Source organism: Lygodium microphyllum, chromosome 5, assembly GCF_053477565.2.
Source record: "Lygodium microphyllum isolate KBCC chromosome 5, Lygodium_microphyllum_v1.1.10, whole genome shotgun sequence".
Classification (NCBI taxonomy): domain Eukaryota; kingdom Viridiplantae; phylum Streptophyta; class Polypodiopsida; order Schizaeales; family Lygodiaceae; genus Lygodium; species Lygodium microphyllum.
This window is the reverse complement of record NC_141139.1, coordinates 73,282,837-73,302,370: the sequence shown is the minus strand read 5'-3', so window position 1 is coordinate 73,302,370 and position 19,534 is coordinate 73,282,837.

The window sequence follows — 19,534 nt, the reverse complement described above, 5'->3', positions numbered from 1 at the left end:
TGGGATCATGATAGGAACAAAAGATGTCCCAGCAAGACCGCACCCACCATCGACTTCCGTTAACGGAGGAGGAAAGAACACAATACTGCATCACCCTTGAAAGCCGCGGCTACAACCAGCTCAAGTTCCGAACCATTCATAATGTAGAGGGTGTGGTGGCCAAGGAGGAAGCAGCCAAGAGAGTCATTAAGCAATGCAACCTCACCAAGTACCTTGAGAAATTTGCGCAAGAGCTTGACCACACAAAGTGTGTGGAGTTTCTCAGGACATACGACCCTGACAATGAGTGCGGCACTGTGACGGTGGGAAGGGAAGAAACTACTAAACAGGTGCAGGTTCACTTAAAACCTAGCCTTGGTGGAGAAGGCATTGGATTTGGAGCCGAAGATAGAGAAAAATCAGAAGAGGGATGTGCATGCCATGCTAAAAATGAAAAAGGAGGATGTGCTAAGTAATGACGGCATCAGCATCCAGGACATTCCTGATGCGGAAGCCAGACTACAAGCGAAGCTAGTGCATGCGCTCTTCTCCAGCCACCTAGTGCTATAATGCCTTAATGCATTGAATCAGTGTGCCTGTGCTAGAGAATGTAGTACCTCACACCTTGCATGTAGTCGACTAAAACGGATATGTACGCAAAACCATTGACCAGGCGGCTAAAGCACTAGCTTTAGGAAGTACACTAGCAGGTGGGGAGTCCCCAACTTCCAAGGCCACAGAAAGAAAGAAGGCCTCGTCCAAGGTCTCATTCATTGCCTATGGAAGCATTTTGACTGCGCTCATCCAGGAGGCAATGAAGGAGACACAAGATGTAGAAGAAGGAGAATGAGAAACACCTGATAGGTCACCCCCTCACTAGGACCAAGCGAGATCCAGTGACAGGACCGAGAGTGATGAGGAAGGGCAGGAACAAGAAGAACAATCGGGCAAAAAGCAGGCCAAGAAACCTAAGAAGAAGACGGCACAAAAGAAAAAGAAGCAGGATGAAGGCCACAAGAAGGAGAAAGAGGATTTGGAGAAGGCAAAAATAGAATCCCTCAAGGAGGTCGAGGAGAGGGAGAAGAAGAAGAAACATGAAGAAGAAAAAGCAAATGAAGAAGTTAACAAAGCTAAAAGGGTGTCGAAACAGGAGGCCGAGAAGAGGAAAAGGAAAGAACATGAAGAAACAGAGAAATTGGAGGAAGAGTACAGGAAAACTGAAAAAGAAAGGTAAAGAAGAGTTGCCGAGGAAGAAGAGGAACTGAGAAGGAAGGAGGAGGACTTGGCCGAAGCTACACGCCGGTCAATCGAGCAGCAGAGCAAGGCCGATGATCTAGGAGTCTGGAATCCACGGAGAGAAGAAGGGCCTAGTTCCAGCACACAGGTATCAGAAATCACACCGCCCGCTGTCCTTGAAGGCAACGGCAAGGCTCTTATCCATCCTATCCCTACCCTCATGGTGCCTCCACCAAACCAACCACCCTCACCCCTAGCATCCCCACCAGCGCAGAGGTCTCCAACTTTGTGGCATGGATACAGTATTTTATTAATAAAGAAATAGACAAGGAAAGAGCACGGAGACCACAACCATGGAGCAAAAGAGACCAGACGCAGATGCTGAGTCGAGACAGGACCAGAAACGTTAGAAAGTGGAGGCCTTGACCACTCCAATCCACACAACAGTGACGCCACCAACCAATTACGACGAGTACGTCGCCGAGCTGCTCTCCCAACTGGAGAAGGCTAAGGAGGAAAAGAAGATGGCGGTGGTGTGGTTGAGTTGGTGGCGGAAAAGGAGTTGGTAGGTGCATTCTAGCTAGAAAAGGCCCACACAATAGCCATGCAGCAACGAGAGATCTTTGATCTCAAACATGAATTAAAGGCCAAGGAGGACATGGAGGAGAGTTACAAGCAGTAGGCTAGAGGATCAAAATCAGGAATTGGTGCAGATGCTGAGAGAGTATAAGCTCCTCTTGATACAACATGGAGAATTGGAGGCGAAAACTTCCAACATCGAGCAAATGATGGAGGAATTGAATGCCAAAGAAGAGGAGAGAAAGCAGGAGAGGGAGTAGCAGCAAAAGAAGATCAAGTCTATGACCGATCAACTACACTTGGGAAAGAAAGAGCAAGAGAACATGAGTAGGGAACTGAAAGACCAAGAGCAAAAGTTCGTAACCCTGGTACAGAAGCAAGGAGAGAGCATGGAAGAAATGAACAAGAGAGCAGAGGAATGGACAGTGTAGAACGAAAAAAGGGTGAAGACACTGGCACGACGCCTCGCTTTGGTGGAGAAAGAAAAAATCCTCGCAGAGAGTAAAGCAGAAGCCGCCCAGATAGCCTTCAGTGCCCATCAAAAGGCCTTCATTAACACACCAATGGACACCACCCGCCCAGAGGAAAAGGAGTCATTGGAGGTGGTATAGAAAAACTTAGCATCGTACGCATGGAAGAAATGAACAAGAGAGCAGAGGAATGGGCAGTGCAGAATGAAAAAAGGGTGAAGACACTGGCACAACGCCTCCCTTTGGTGGAGAAAGAAAATAATCCTCGCAGAGAGTAAAGCAGAAGCCGCCCAGACACCCTTCAGTGCCCAGCAAAAGGCCTTCATTAGCACACCAATGGACACCACCCACCCAGAGGAAAAGGAGTCATTGGAAGTGGTACAGAAAAAACTCAGCATCGCATACAGAGCTCTACACGCAGGGCTGCAGATGCCACCCCAACCTGTGGAGGTTAGGCTGAGCCTAGAAGAGCAAGGAAAGTACATGCTACTGGCCGGCCTAACCCCCCAGGAAATTGACGCAATGGGCCCTGAAGAAGGAGCACAACAAGAAGATCGGCAGGGGGAGGAGGCTGAGCTTGAATTCGATATGGGGAGATTCAGAGAAGAGGTGATCCCACAACCCCCCTTGCCGCATTTCCAAGAGCAACAACAGGTTGGTCCATCTACGGAGAGAGAAGCCACACTCAAGGAATGACGAAGAAAGTTAGTCGAAGAAACCAGGAAACAACTAAGAGCCAAACCAATCATGCAGCCGTCTGCACCCCTCCCACCTTGCCTTGATGACCTCCCCGCTAGATTCCACACAGAGCTGGTAATTTGGGAGTGGCAGGAAAGAGAAAAAGACCCATTCATCTTCAGCTTCCTCATGCCCAACAGCCTGCAGAGGGTCCTACCACTCAAGGTGATGGAGGAGGTGATTGCAACTGGTAGCCGACTAGGACAGAAGTGGCTGGAGGAAAGGGAGAGGACCTCCACTCTTTCGGAAAATGAAGAAGCTAAGTTTTGGCAAAACAAGGTGTTTGAAGTACCACATACTGTGCAGGGATATAACTACCAACCCCTCTGGAGAAGGCGGGTGTGCGACATCAGCATGCTCGCCTGGATAGCTTTTTGCAACACCCTGCCCTACGAGAGGAATAACCCCACGTTCATGGCGTACCCTTATAGGGTAGGTGTGGATTTTTTTGCCACCCTCCATGGGCATTATGATTTTTCTATCATCTAAACCTCTAATGCTGCCTCCTTCAAACATGCCCTCCTCTTCGACTCAGGAAGCCTGGATGATTCCATGATGCGTTTCCTCGCGAATTTCTCTTCATGCCCCAATCCAGCCTTTGTAACTACATGTAATTATCTTAGGTTACTTCAGTTATTACTTAAGCAAGACCTGACTCCACAAGAATGTGGCTTGCCTCCCCTCTTCTTTGACCTTAACACCATCGACAATTGTGCCATGGCACATCTGATGATGAGGGCTAGCCTCCTCCCCTCTTTTTGCCTAGCTCTCCTAGAAGATATGAACGATAGCCAGTTCACTAGATGCAATCATCCTTTCCTCTCCACCACCTCCCTCCACATCCGCATGTTCTGAAAGGATACATGCAAAGCTATCAATTTTTTAGCAAATCCATCCGACCCCCTTCTTTGCCTAAATCAGACGAGGAGAATTAGGCACTGGTTGTCGTTCTACTAGTGTTATACTATTTATATTTTTTATAAAAAAAAGAGAAGAGAAAAAGCATGAAAGGAAAATCAAGAAGAATATTACACACAGAATGGACAAAACAACTCACTTGCAGAAGCACTTAGCACCATATAAAGCACAATCACTGCACCTAGGGGTCCTCAAGTTAGGCGTACCTGGTGGCTTTGGTCGACTGGCTCCACACCTAATCCCCTAGACCTTTTTGCTCCCCCACTTCACGCTTAGGGCCCATCAAGGGCAGGACATACCTAGGGAGGTAACACTCGCCTATGGTCAGACCTTCACCCTACGCTACTGGCACCGCACCTCCCTTTGCACAAATGGGGTCCTCAAGTGTGGGACATCACCCAGGCTAGCATGTGGTTAGACCCAACTCCCCATTCCACTAGCATGAGCACAATACACTACACAATAAGGTAGACACCCCCCTTAGGTAGAGCACCGCACCTTTTCCTTCCATGCATCACAAATGCGACAAACCACCGACTTCGGAGGCCCCCGTCATCCACTTGCTATCCATTTGGCTTCTCCAACAAACCTCATTACCAAGATTCCATGAGCACTCGAGTTTACACGTGGCCCTACCCTCACACGACTACTTCGCTAACTGCCTATTAAACCCCAACAGTAGCCAAGAGTGCCATGGGATTGGCACCCATCTCGAAGGGGGGTAATGTTAACCCCAAGTCAAGAAGGCGGAAAAATGAATGAAAAAGTGGGGAGAGGATGGAAAAAGAGCAAAGACACGCAGGCGGCCTCTAAATCTAAGCTGGGGCCAAATGTGTAATTTTAAATGAAAGGCGCCTTTAAAAACTCCAAAAGCTTGTGTAAAAGAGCACCAGGCTCCCTCCTGTGCCAATTGTAAAGTATTAGACGGGTGTAGGCTAGAGGCATAAGGCTAGAAGAGGGAAATAGAGAAAGGACCTTGCCACAATGGCTGATCGTGTAAAAAAAGGGGATGGGTACCCATGGGATTTTTGGGCTTGTATATAAAGTTCAAAAAGTGAATGGAAGCTCATTCTTTGGTGTGTGGCTAACAAGAGCTCTCTTCTTCTTCTTCTCTTCTTCTTTTCTTCTCTTCTCTTTGCTTGTGTGTGCTCTTGAGAGAGGGAGTGTGAGAGTGTGAGAGAGTGAGTGTATGGGAGTGAGGGATCAAGAGGGTGAAGCTCTTCACCATCTCCTCTTCTCTGCAGCTATGGTGGATGGAGCTTGGAGATGGAGGAGGCTTGAGGATGCTTGAGCTAGCATCTAGGATCATGGAGCTACCGATGTGTGCGAGAGAGAAGGTAACTCATATTGGCATCAAGGTAAGCTCACTACACTCGTAGGATCAACGGCCATTAGAGCTCGCTTGGAATGCTTGAAACAATAAGTGGTCCGTGGGTCTTGGTGGTTGAGTGAAAGCTCCCACACCGCCTTTTTTCTGTCTTGCCATTGTGGGTACCTGCCATGCAACAATACCCATAATTAGTATTGATGGGGTAGGCAAGACTGAATTATGGCATTATGAAAGAATTGAACAATTAGGAAAGCTGCACGAGAACGTGAAATTCGAGAAATAACAAACTGAAAAGAAAGACATGAATTTTCCGAGTGCACTTTGCTCTTAAGTTTTTATACGTAGTTCAACTCTTCATTATGTTTTTCCTTTGTGTAATGTTTTCCTGATCACCTTACCTCCTCCCCCTCATGGAAAGATGAAAATCCTTCCTAGGATTTAATAGGACGAGGCAAGGATGTTAAAGCATAGCGTGGTGTGTTTAATTTGACAACAGCCATTGGTAGAAAATTGGGTTGTATTCCAATTGGGCATGACGGTCAAGTTCATGCGGTCTAATGGATGCTTGTGTGATATACGTTAGGGCATCATGTAGCACATCATCATATTTGAGGCAGCTAGCAATGTGTAGCTCTTCTTCTGTAAGGACTTGGTCGATGTAAGGATGGGCCAATAAATGGTCATCAAGCAGTTGGTTATGCAGGGATGGCCATAACCCTAAAAGAAGTAGGAGCTATGTACGTGGGGTCATATTCTGCAGCCTTGATTGTGCATCTTTGCTCAGCATTTGTCATAATTTGGCAACCTTTTTCGCTCCCATTGGAGGCATAAGGCGTACCATTGCTGTAAGAATGAAGAGTTAGAGTTTGCTGTCATGAAGGAAAATACAACATTAATATTTGCACCTTGGATTAATTCCAGCCTTTGTAAATTCAGCCCTAGCCTATGTGTACATGTGTGAACAGCCCTTAAGTTTGGAAAGAGGGTTAGAATAAAAGGGATTAGAGGCCAAAGGCAAGACATCTTTTGATCATTCAATAATCTTGGCTTTACCATCTTCTTGGAGTTAGCTTCTTCTTAGCCTATGAAGCACTCAGCCATGGCCGTCATGTATTCTTGAATCCCCAACCATTAATACATGATGAGGATGTCTTGGTGCAATAGATTTGTTAATTCTTTGTTGTAGCTTAGTTAATTTTCAATTTCAGTTAGATTTCATTCCATGGTTGATTGCTTTCTTACATTGGTATCAGAACAGTAGCTTAGATCCTTGCAGAAGTCATTTTCAAGTACTAGATTCAGTTTCCTAGGCTAGGGAGAGCAAACCATAGTTAGGAATTTGAGTGACAGGACTTGACAGGACATGAAGGCTTCAAACCGGAGTTACATCTGAAGGTCTGCTACAAACAGGGATGAAGATGGTGATTCTTGGCATTACTAATGGAAGAAATGATAGGCTCCAGCCAAAATAGCAGGTCGTGATCAAGATTTGAGCCAAAAATTGGGGTAAGTGGACAAACTAATGGTTACAGGACTTAGAGGAAGGAAAAGTTAGAGTTACTTTTCATGAAACAAGGGTTTCTGCTCTTTTCCTTCAAGCTGTCCACAAGAATCCATGGCCAAGACAAGATCAGATCTTCTCTTTCTCACTCCTATCATGAGAATGGATTACATGACCTTCTTCCCTGTTTCAGGAGCTTCATTTGGAGTAGTTAATATAGCTACTTAGCATTGTTTTGGATTTTTCATACGTGAGTATGTCCTCATGCTGTTTGCGCCGCCTGCACACACTCCCCTACTGCGTGGAAAATTCAGAGATATGATGGCCTTTGAGCATTGCTAATGATCCTACTAACCCTGGGCAAGAGGTCTCTCACAAGCTTCTTCAAGATTCTTACCATTTTGGAGTCTTCCCTCTTCTTCAAAACCCTGGCTATGGCAGTTTGGGACAGCATCAAAGATTCCTGAAATTTTTGAAGCAAATCATGGGGCTTTTGTGGGCAAAGCATCTCTGAAGCTTCCTCAACCATTTCCCCTCAAGAAGCCATCAACATTGGACCGACATTGAAGGAGATTGAAGCCAATGGAGGTCTAGGTATTCAATGGACAGCATGAAGCTTTTATGCCATTAAATTTTGGCATTCCCTCTCAAATTTCGGGATCTCTTGGACACATTGAAGCCCTCTCTATTACCTATTGCAACCTACTTCAAGTAGAGAAGGTAATCGGTCTTCATCAACCCTCATTTGGAGCATTCATGGAGTCATAGAGCTTTCATGGGATTAATGAAGCTGAAGCTTATCAAGGAAGGGATTATTCTTGAAGATTGAAGATCTCTTGGACTGATTTTAGAAGGATTATCAAGCTCAACTCACCTATGTCAAGCATTATGGATTGAAGGTCATTCCACCAACAATACTCTTCTCCAATCAATCAAATGAGGTACTCTAATCACTCTTAATTTCTCTTTACATCCAATTGCGGATCTCATTTCCAATTGTTGAAGAGAAATAAGAGGATTAATGAAGCTTTCATTCATAGCCTAATGCATTACATGAAGCCTATAGGTTATGTCAGTCATTGTCTTTACTAAACCTCTTCAATTTACTGAAGTGGCCATCTCTAAATGTCTCAAACTCTTCCATAATGAATGAGCATTACCCATCTACTTTCATTTACTGAAATCAGTAATTTCTTGATCTTCATTACTCAATCTTTATTGCCTAACCCTGACATGAAATTGATTGCCTATTTTGCCTCTTGATCATAAGAAAATCATTACCCAATTGGTAAGTGAGAAAAGCTTTGTAAGCAATGAGTCACTGCTGAGGTAAATACCTCTCCATTTCTCATTTACATTTCAGCCTTTTCAATTCCAATCTTGCATACCATGAAAGGGCAAATGAAAGGCAATTGTATTTCCTTCCTATTCCATGCATATCATACTGATTTTTAGAGCTAGAATTCACTTGCCAAGTACATGCCCACGAGGAAAAGTGGATGTCGGGCGAGTTGGTAGGACAAAAGAGAGGTGACCCTCCCCTACCGACGAGGACCCTGAAGGGGAGCGCAACCCGGCTCGAGAGGGAACTTTGCAAACCCCTCGGGTCTCGAATCCCACGCATTTTTAAGTTTAGGTGCAGGTACAAATCTCAAAGGTACTTGAAATCAACCTACAGCATGAGTTATGGGCAGTGAGTTCTTGAGATATTGGCAAATGTATGGTACTCATGAATGTATGGCAAATGTATGAAGACATATGGCTACAGTAAAATGTATGCATCCTATGGTAAAGACACTATGGTTCAGCATTAAAGTTTGGGACAGAGTATGTATGCATACCCTCATTAAAGATTGCAGTCTACATTGAGTTAGACAGCCATTTAATTGATTACAGATGTCATTTTCAGTATGGGCAGATGTATGAGACTCTCCTACAAGGTTATGAAGTTGGTACACGCTTGGTATTGATGGTACAAGTCATTAATTGACTAGAACAGGGTATTCACTGCCTGCAGGAATTTTCAGACAGCAACAGAAAATCCCTTACAGAAATTTCTGTACTCATCCATTTTCTGCACTTGATAGCTCGTTGGATAGAGGACTCTTCAAGCTTCGAACAGAGCCAAAGACCTCGTAATTTGGATCTCTAGAAGTGAAGATAATCAAGTTTTTTCTATTGCAGGAAATTCAGGACAGAAATCAACCCATGGCTAGGAATAAGAAGAGAGACCCTGTTTTGGATACTATCAATGAAGAATTGAAGGAATATCAACAGGAAAGGGGTGAACATCAACACGAAAGGGGTGAACATGACACTTCTCAAGATGCCATTTACCGAATGCATTATGAGAACGAAGAGGTCGATGCAAGTTCCACCCACTCCCCTACCAATCAACCCATAGAGATGTCTCATATCTCAATGAATTCAAACAGTTTTCAACAATTGTCAAATGACATAAAGGATATGAAATCAGGCTTCAAGGGTATGAGGTTGGGTATTGACAAGCTTGTAGCACTTCTTGGTGAGAAAATGTTGCCTACAGCTGGTCTTAATGTCCCACATCCTCATATGGCTGAAGAACCACCTAAACCACCTACTCCTAAGGTGGTAGGTCAATTTGAAGTTGGAGAGTCATCTAAAGCTAAGGATTTAGTTCAGCCCACTTCACTTCAGCCACAATTCCATCAACAAAAGGGTCACTTTCAGCCACATGGGCAAGATCCTCAAGAGAGAGTGCAAACAAACTCAAAGCATGATGAAGACATCCATGGGTGCAACTCTTTCTACAAGCAATTTTACCCTCAAGCAAATGTTGGTGGATATGAGCAAGGGCATGTTAATTCAGCCCCAAACTCTTATGGGCAGCCACATGGACATGTGAATTCAGCCCCAAATGCTATGGACAGCCACAACATAATTTCTCTACTCAAGTGCAGCCCAATAGGCCAAGTCCCATGTCAAATCATGGTTGGAATCAGCAAAATAATGGGCAGCAACCACCTTTCAACTCACCTATGCATGGACAACCTCAAGGGTACCATGGACAACCTCCCAATGTGAGCAACACATACTTTCAGCCTCAAGGACATTATTTCCAGCCACAAAGTCATGGTATGCATTATGGACAGCAAACTCCTTATGCACAAGGGCATGGAAATAATGAATATCCTAGGCAAGGATCTTTTGGCAATTCTTTTGGGCCACAACACCATAGTGGGCAGCAACACCATAATGGACAACCTCCTCAATACGAGAGAGAGTACAAGGAGAAAATAATTATCTCAAACTTCAAGGGAGAGAACCCTTCACCCACGGAGTTGGAGGAGTGGTTTGACAAGTTAGAGATGTATTTTTCCCTTTACCCAAGGCCCGAGAATGCCAAAGTAAAATTTGCAGCCCTTCATCTAGAAGGCTATGCTCACACTTGGTGGAGATATATGGTGAGGATGGGACATGACTTCTTGTCTTGGGATGCATTGAAAAATGCTATGATTGAAGTCTTTGTTTCCCCTATTGAAAAAGAGCGGTTAGAGAAGAAGTGGTATGCACTCGAGCAACGTGGTCTCTCGGTTAGAGAGTACTCAAATCAGTTTTTGAACCTTTCGATGTATGTTCATGGGGTCTCCGATAGTGCCAAGTTGAATAAATACATATTTGGTTTGGAACCTATTCTTTCTTCCGAAGTTGGAGCCATGAATCCTACATCCCTACAAGCTGCCATTCAATTGGCTGAACGTTATGGGCAGAAATACAAGGGTTTTCAGCCAAAAACAAGGCATTCTTTTCAGCCTACGCAGTTCCCAAGGACATCAGGCCATTATTGGCATGCTAAAACTGATTTTCAGCATATTGGGAAGCCATCAAATACTTTCAGCAATACCTACAGCAAGATACCCACTTTTCCTACTGTTTTTGGGTCAAAACAAAGCAGTAATTTTAGACCTAATGCTGAAAATAGACTTGATGGAAAGAGAACTGATATAAGTGCCAAAACTTCAGCCCCTACTCAAGGCAAACATGTATCGAATGACAAGCTCAAAGATATGTATGCTAAAGGACTATGCTTCAAATGTGGAGAGAAATGGTCACCCGATCATAAGTCCAAATGCAAGGCCAAAAATATGAAGATTACCATGATCATTGAGGATGATTCCGATGTTGAATATATTGAAGGAAGCTTGGCTCAGCTTGATGTCACAACAACTCAAGAAGAGGCGCATGAAAATGAAGAGAATGTCCATGATGAGTTCTATGATCCGATGGATGGGTTTCCTTTCGACCCGGATGGTCATTATTTGGATGATTCATGGACTGATTTACATCCATCGCTATGTGCCATATCAAGTGATGCATGGAGTGGTTCAAGAGGGGATAATACCCTACGCCTTAAAGGTCAAATCAAGGGAAGGACCGCTCATATACTCATTGATACGGGAAGTACACATAGCTTCATTAATGCTAAGTCACTCAATGGGCTGAAATTGAATACGCATGAAATGCCTACATCACTCAAAATCCAAGTGGCAAATGGAAATTTTGAGAAGAGCAATCAATGTTGTCCAAATGTACCTCAGTCTCTCATGAATAAGATACTTTAGCCATTGCTCTTTAAAACAATTTTGGTATTCTTTGATGACATTTTGATCTATAGCAAGAATAAAGAAGACCATTTGCAGCATGTAAAAGAGGTCTTTGACATATTGAGGATACACAAACTGTTTGCCAAGGCCACTAAATGCTCTTTTATGACAAAGGAAGTTGAGTACTTGGGTCATATAGTGGGAGAAGATGGAATCAAAGTGGATCCTAAGAAGGTTCAGTGCGTCAAAGAATGGCCTACGCCAACCAATGCCACTTCATTAAGAGGTTTCCTTAGTTTGTCATCCTTTTACCGACGGTTTATGAAGAACTATGCTCATGTTGCAGCTCCTCTTACCGATCGGCTGAAAAAGGAGGCCTTCTTCTGGGATGAGATCGCTGACAAGAGCTTTAATGAGCTGAAGCAATTGCTTGTTTCAGCACCCATACTAGTTTGCCCTGACTTCTCCAAGACTTTTACCATTTATGCAGATGCCAGTGGTAGAGGTTTGGGAGCAGTTTTGGTACAGGAGCATGGTGTCATTGCATTTGAGAGCAGAAAATTTGATGACAAAGAGAGAGAGATGCATGTTTATGAGCAGGGATGCTTGCTATCTTACATGCAATCAAGAAATGGCACCACTACCTTTATGGGACACACTTCAAAGTCAAAAGCGATCATAGGGTCTTGAGATATTTTCTCTCGCAGCCCAATCTTTCTCCCAAGCAAAAGAGATGGTTGGCCACTTTGCAATCATATGATTTTGAAATATCATACATGGCTGGCAAGGATAATGTGGTGGCTGATGCGTTATCAAGAATGTGGGCATGCAGTCTATCTACTATGTCTACCATCTATAAGGATTGGATTGAAGACATTCAAGAGGAGTATGTGCTTGATGAGCATGCTGCCCATATTTTACAGAAATTACAACAAGGGTGTGATGCTGAATTTCCTAATTTTAAAGTGCATAATGGCCTCTTATGGTTTAAGGGTAAAGTGTACTTGATTCCCAGCAGTAAATTCAAGCTGAAGGTGCTTCAAGAGATGCATTCATCGCCAATGGCTGGTCATTTGGGCCTTTTCAAGACGTTTGATAGAGTTCATCAAAGCTTCTATTGGAAAGGTCTATGGAAAGTTGTTAAAGAGTATGTATCTCAATGCTTGGAGTGTCAGCAAAATAAGGATTCCACTCTATTACCAGCCGGCTTACTTCAGCCTTTACCCATACCTACGGGCAAATGGATAGATATTTCCATGGATTTCATAACGGGATTGCCTACTACCAGTCATGGATGGAACAGTATCTATGTGGTAGTTGATAGATTGACCAAATCAGCCCACTTTATCCCAACTAAAGTCCAATTTTCAGCAAGGCAAGTCGCCGAGCAATTTATGGAAGGTGTGTTCAAACTACATGGTATGCCTATGAGAATAGTATCAGACCGTGATTCGAAGTTTATGGGCAACTTCTGGAAAAGTCTATTCTCATCTATGGGTACTTTCCTCACTCCTAGCACGGCCTATCACCCTCAGACTGATGGGCAAACGGAGAGAGTCAATCATTGGGTGGAAGTGTACCTTAGGCATTATTGTCATGACACACAAGCTTCATGGGATCGTTGGATCCACCTTGCTGAATTTTGCTATAGTAACACGCACCACATGAGCATTGGGATGTCTCCGTTTGAAGCTCTTTATGGGTATAAAGTCCAACTTCCATCAGTTTTATTCCATGAAGACATCAACCCACAAGCAAAGGAAGAGTTGGAAAGAATGGAGTTGCTCATGAGGCAATGCAAGGACAGCATAAGGAAAGCACAAGAGGTAATGAAGGCCTATGTAGATGAGAAAAGAAGACATTTAGACTTCAAGGTTGGAGATTGGGTATTTCTCAAAGTGCCCAAGACGCATTATGCTTCATTAAAGGGTGGGAACAATAAGCTTGCTCATAGGTTTTATGGGCCATACTTGATTTTGGACAAAATTGGAGAGCTTGCTTATAAACTTCAGCTACCATCTTCTACTAGAATACATGATGTATTCCATGTTTCACAGCTGAAGAAGTATGTTGGGCCCGATGTACAAGTATTGGAAGAGTTACCACCATTGGATGAGGCAGGACTGATCATATATGAACCTGAAAGCATTATTGGAAAGAGAGAGAAAGTTCTCAGAAATCGTACTCTCATTGAATATCTCATTAAGTGGAAGAATTTTCCCATTGAAGAGTCTTCTTGGCAACCATCCACTTATGTCAGTAACTTTCCTTGGTTATTACAGGATGATATATGATGCAGTATGCAGTGACTGTGCAGAGACAGCTTGCTGTATGAAATTTCTGCAGACAATAAAACTGTCCTGACTTCATCAAAATTTGATTTTGATGTTATGGGGTGATGCTTGGGAGTGTATACTTCGTTTCTACACCTCATACGCCACATTTGGACCAATATATCAAAATTTATGGCAGTTTTAGTGAATCAGCCCTGTTTGGACAGCAGCCAGTTTTCTCACGGTTTGGCATGCAAAAAGGTCTTCTTTTCACGGACAGTGCTTTCTTATCACTTGGAAGATGAATGGGCATGATTACTATCATCCTTGACTTGGATTTAATCCATTACTTCTTGGTTTTGAGGACAAAACCATCTTCAGGACGGGATGGTTTGTCATGAAGGAAAATACAACATTAATATTTGCACCTTGGATTAATTCCAGCCTTTGTAAATTCAGCCCTAGCCTATGTGTACATGTGTGAATAGCCCTTAAGTTTGGAAAGAGGGTTAGAATAAAAGGGATTAGAGGCCAAAGGCAAGACATCTTTTGATCATTCAATAATCTTGGCTTTACCATCTTCTTGGAGTTAGCTTCTTCTTAGCCTATGAAGCACTCAGCCATGGCCTTCATGTATTCTTGAATCCCCAACCATTAATACATGATGAGGATGTCTTGGTGCAATAGATTTGTTAATTCTTTGTTGTAGCTTAGTTAATTTTCAATTTCAGTTAGATTTCATTCCATGGTTGATTGCTTTCTTGCATTTGAAAGACTCACGAGCTCTTGAAGCTCTTGGATTGGCCGCATTAGATGATTGCGGGACATCTAGCTGCTGCGTAAGCTGATAGGTTTGTGAGATCTCGAGAGACATAATGGGTTCAGGCTGCACGGGACTGATTGGTCAAGTCTCTAAAGACTTTGCTCTGGCATGAGTAGTGACTGGTTTAGAGCCACAGTGGGTTGCGGCTTGGCCGATAGATGGGCTTGGGTTTTGGGGCTTCGGCCTTTGTGGTTGTCATAGATTTGACAGCTTGGGTCTTAGGTATGGCTCGTTGTTTAGTGAACACGCTGCTTGAAGTAGGCGTGGCCACAAGCTATGTAAGGGGGTTTTTTCTTAATGACTGATGTCTTGTGCACCCAAATCCAGCTGTTGCCCTCACAGTATCCTTGAGCACGTAATAGGGTTATGGGTACCCATCGCAACTTAAGGGCGCATTTACGACTTTGGTGTCTAGGCTACTTTCTAGGCTTTGCATGAGAGTTCCTAGGTCTACGGGGTCGCATTTGCTTATTGTGGGAAGGCTTGCCTTGATGTTTAGGCACCCATTGAAATGTAGGTTGCTTAACCTTAGGAGTGGGTTTGGTGGGGTGGTGTTTTGTGGGCTAAGTGGGGTGTGACACATCACAACCCCCCTCCTCCTTAGCCTTAGGCATGGTCTTCTCTATTGGTGGAGTGGCGGTCTTGGAGGGACCTGCACTGCCCTTGCTGAAAGTTATCACGACGCGCACATTTCCTATGGCGAGGTGGATACGCTGCAGGTTGTAATCGACATAACAATGGGTTTGTTTTTTAAAATTTTCCCCTAGCAGCGACGCCTTGCATGCCTCCTTCGTGTTGGGCAACACATAGAAGATGATTGGAAAACTTTCAGCCTCAATAGAGACAATGACTTTGCACTTCCCAAGGAGTGCATAGGATTTGCCCCCAAATGAGCTAAGTTTAGCGTTAGTTGGATGCAACTAGGGTTGACCAATGAGGGTCCAATGAGCATGGGTTAGGATATTGAAGTCAGCTCCTCGTCGATCACAGCATCAAAAGAATGTGTCTTTTGGGTTGTGGCTGTGATTCGTAAATAAGCTGGAGCAACAGCTTCCTCATCATCCTCTATCTTGGTGATGGTTGTGACGCAGACATTGATAGGGGCCTCTATCATAGGGGCCTCATATAAAGGATGGGTGGGAGGGTAGTACTTCTTCATGTGACTGCTATTGAAAAAGCCTATGCCCTCGCCTTCCAGTGTTTCAAGTTTGACATTGCCCATCCTACTGATGGCACGCACTCTAAAAGGTCATAACCCTCGAAACTTCATTTTCTGCTTATGGCCCTTCACAGAGTACAACAACACAAGGTTGCCCTAGTCAAAATGACATTGTTTGACATGCTTGTCAAACCACATCTTTCTTCGCACCTTTTCACAAATTAGAGCATGGGTGGCGATGAGTCTAGTTTCAGTGAGGCATTCCAACTCGATAAGATGGCTAGTCCAAGCCTCTTTCCCTTCCCAACGCTCCTGCACTGCTATCCTCGAGCTAGGGATAAAAAATTCTAAAGGCAGGATAGCCTCGGTTCCGTATGTCAGCCTGAAGGGTGTTTATCCCCCATAGCCATTTTATAGGCTATTGGATAGGCCCATAAAGCTGCCATGAGCTTGTTATCCCTGTCACTCCAAGAAGTGGAAACCACCTTTATGAGCACATTGACCAGGATCTTATTCGTTGATTTTGCTTGGCTATTGGCTTGGGGATAGTACGATGAAGACTTCCTATGGATAATTAAGAAGGTTGAGAGCAGGTGGCTAATCACCTCATTGATGAAGTGGGTGCCCTGGTCGCTCACTATCTCAATAGGGCAACCAAATCTCGAGATGACCTGCTCCCGTGTGGTCCTTGCATCGTTCTTCCTTCTGGCTGTTGCTTCATCCCATTTCGTCAAATAGTCAGTTGCTATGATGATATATCGAGCCTGTGAATATTGGGCCACCACAGGACTAATGGGTCTGATGAAGTCAATGCCCCATTTCTCAAAAGGTTGTTGTGCTATTATAGGGGTCAATTCCATTTTGTCCTTCCATGTGGGGACCTTGGTCCTTTGGCACTTGTCACAGTGCTTGACAAATCTAACTGCGTCATGGAATAACATGGCCACCACAGTTGAGATTGCAGCACCTTACGGGCTGTTGTATCTCCACTGAAATGCCCCCTAATGATTTCGACGTGTGCCTTTCTCAACATGTCGTGCATCTCATGTTCACACAAACACCTGCGTAGCAACCCATCTTGCCCTAACCTATAGAGTTGGCCGGCAATCAGTTGATAGGGTTGGATCTTCACAATAAGCCTCCTAAGCTTGGCCTTCTCGATAGATCTCTCAAGTAGACCATGTTCGAGCACGTGGATGACATCGTTAGCCCAATATGGCATTAAATCACCCTTGACTAATTCCTTGTCAACTGGACAGGCCAAAGAGATGTGCATCTAGAAGGTCGTCCATTATGCCTTATCCAGCGGCTTCACCTTTGGATATGCGGGACATGTGATCTGCTATGTAATGATGTTTTCCTTTGCGTACACCCATAGAGAAGTTAAACTCTAGAAGAAGCAATAACCGTCGTGCAATGTGTCCTGTAGCACAAGGCTTGTTCATTAGATAGAGCAACACTTGATGGTCAACAAGAAAGGTGAAGGGTGTGGCCAAAAGATAATGTCTAAATTTCTTAATGGCAAACACCATGGCCAGCCCTCCCTTTCTGTAGTGGAATAGTTCATCTCCGTGTCAGTGAGCTGCCTGCTAGCAAAGCTCACTGCGTAATCAAGGTTGTGTTTACCAGGTTGGCACAGAACTGCTCCAATGGCAAACTTAGATGCATCTATATGCACGTGGAATGTTCTGGTCCAATCTAGGGCTCGTAAGATGGGTGTGGTGGTAAGAGCCTTTTTCAATTCTTCTTCGGTCCACTTGAATACAATTAGCAGCTTGTACAATGGTCTTGTGATTAGTGTATAATTCAGTACAAAACGTCGATAGCACCCTGTGTGACCTAAGAAGCACTGAACACCCTTATAATTGTTGGGTGGTGGCAAGTCGACAATAACCCTGATCTTCGAGAAATCAGTGGCGATACTATTCTTGGACACCACATGCCCTAGGATGCATCCGTGTTTCGCCCAAAATTGGCACTTCAGGGGGTTCAACGAGAGATCATAAAGTTGACACCGCTCAAAGACTGCCTGTAGTTTCTCTAAGTGTTCTGCCTAGCTAGAGTGTACGCATAGATCGTCCACAAACACCTCTAGCTCACATCTGAGCATGTCTTTGAAGATCATGCACATCAGGCGTTGGAAGGTTGCGGGCGCATTCATTAGCCCAAAGGGCATAACGATGTAGACGAATACCCCCCACTCTGTAGCGAAGGCAGTCTTGTGCCTATGGTGGTCGGGGTGCACTTGATTGTAGAGCCCGAGAAGCTGTCCAAAAAACTGTAGGCTTCTTTACCTGCCACCCTCTCAAGCATGTGCTTGGTGTATGGAAATGGGTAGTTATCTCTCTTCTTAACAGCATTGACTTTCTTGTAGTCGACACACACTTGGATCTTTCCATTTTTCTTCATAATGATCACTATTGGTGATATCCAGTCCGTGTGCTCTATTTCGTAGATGAATCCTACTCTCATGAGTTTATCAATCTTCTCTTTTACTACATGGGCATGCTTTGGATTCATGGGGTAAGGGCGTTGTTTTACAGGGACAACGCCAGGAACCATAGGGATGTTATGGGTCACAAACCTGGGGTCAACTCCCTTAAGTTCATCCAAAGACCAGGCAAACACGTCCACGTACTCTCATAGGAGAGCAACAAGGCTAGCCTCCTCATCCTTGGTCAAGTCTTCTGCTATGAATATAAGTGGAGGCTTCTCACCTTCCCCTGCTAGGTTGACTTCCTTTACCTTGGCGGGTCCTTCAATAGGCTAGCTGGTCTGGCCCTGCCTCTTTGCTCCTAGCAGGACCACCACTTTGTCACCCTTCTTGAACTTAGTGAAGCATTTGGGTAGGTCCTGTGGTTTCTTCTGTTGTTCTACATCTAACTCTTTTGTTTGTTTCTTTCTTTCCTCCTTTAGCCGATTACGCCTTAGGTGGACCGGCCCCTTGGTGCGTTTGGTTTTGGATGGCATGGGTATTTTAGGGTCACTCTCTGTATTGACTTTAAACACCTAGTTGAACTCACAGCCCTCACTGGAGGAAGGTGTCTCCCCGAGTGGTTGTAGTTCAAGAGGTATGTCTGTCCTACACACAGGTACCACTGGTGGTTGGGCAATTCTAGCCCGCTCATAATCCTCTACCCCTATGCATTCCAACCAAGAGTGATCACAATCCAATCTCATAACTCCTCTCTTGATCTCATTTGCATTCCTTTCTCGAGGCCTGGAGTTTTCTCTTATTTGCTCTATCACCCTTCCATCAGTATCATACTCCACGGTATCCATTTCCTCCTCGCTCTCCTCACTAATGGAGGAACAATCCTCATATTCATTGTCAGAACCATCACTCCTTGACTGCTTGTCGTCTCCTGCGTCCTCCTTTCTAGCCTCTTTCTCGTTAGTGACTAGAGCCCAATTATATAGCAAGTTCAGGTCATGAATTTTGGTCCATTTCCACTTGTGCTCACCCAAGAAGAGGTCTCTGAGGGGCAAGAGATTAGCGGAAGGATTGTCCTCCAATCTGCCTGTCAAATACTCTAGGGTTTCCTGGAGTTCTAGCTCATTATTTGGGACATGGAAAGTGACAGGTTTGGGCCGACCACATGTATTCCTTGCCATCGTGCAGAGTGGTACTGAGTGTTCCTCATCTGGCATGCACATGGCTTGTGCGACTTGCTTATACTCCTCCACATCATCTGAGAATGGGAGATCGATGGTTGCAAGGGCATGCATCCAATCTTGCTCATCCTCAGGGTAGGGGATATACTTGGTTAGCAGCCCATACAATGTGGTTGGTGGCATGTCACCCCTCAATGTGGCTAAGATGGCATCTAGATCAATAGGTGTTGTCTTCCAGGTATCCATCTCCACCCTTCTTGCTTATTTTTGATTCCCTAAGAAGATTAGACCATTGCCCTAGTCCTCGATGACTCGTATATTTGTCATTCA